Consider the following 758-nt stretch of genomic DNA (forward strand, 5'->3'; position numbering starts at 1 on the left):
CTCCAGTCACTCTACCATCACTACAATTAGCTTATTCAGAAGATACGATCGACAATGCCTTGAAAATCAACAGACCCCGAAGACTTATTATTGCTGTACAGAGAAGACATAGAATAACAGCCATGTCTTTATATAGGTATTTTCAATAAAATAAAAATCGGAAGAAGTGTGAGTGTGTGTGTGTGTGGGGGGGGTTATAATATCGGTATGGACCCAGATGTGGGGTGCAGAACACATTTCCTACATGGAAAATGATAAATTGGTTTGTGTTTACCGTGTTTGTGTCACATTTGAATAACGCGAATAACGCACGCTTGTGTTTGTGTGTGCGCGCGTACGTATTTGTTCGTGTGCGTGTGGTCTGTTTGTAACATTGACATGTATGCGTGCACGTCTGCTGGCGTGAGTGTCCGTGCATATAAATGTGTGAATATGAAAGAGACGGGAGAGGTAAAGATAAAGACGTAGAGAGAGGAAGAAGGAGAGAAAGGGAGGGAGAGGGAGAGGGAGAGGTGTCATTACGGCGTATGAAATGACAACTGGAAACAAGATGTCACTTAAAAACAGCAAACTTAAACCTTTTATCACCGTTTCACAATTTCCCCTCCATCCCACTCTTCCCCCATTCTGTTTCTTTTTTCTATCACACACGCACACACAAATACACACAAACACACACATGCAAACATACTCACGCACTCACATACACTGCTTGATGCAGTTTGACTCGTTTATAAGTTGACGACGACATCCGAGCG

The sequence above is a fragment of the Octopus bimaculoides genome, chromosome 26 (genome assembly GCF_001194135.2).
Source record: "Octopus bimaculoides isolate UCB-OBI-ISO-001 chromosome 26, ASM119413v2, whole genome shotgun sequence".
Classification (NCBI taxonomy): Eukaryota; Metazoa; Mollusca; class Cephalopoda; order Octopoda; family Octopodidae; genus Octopus; species Octopus bimaculoides.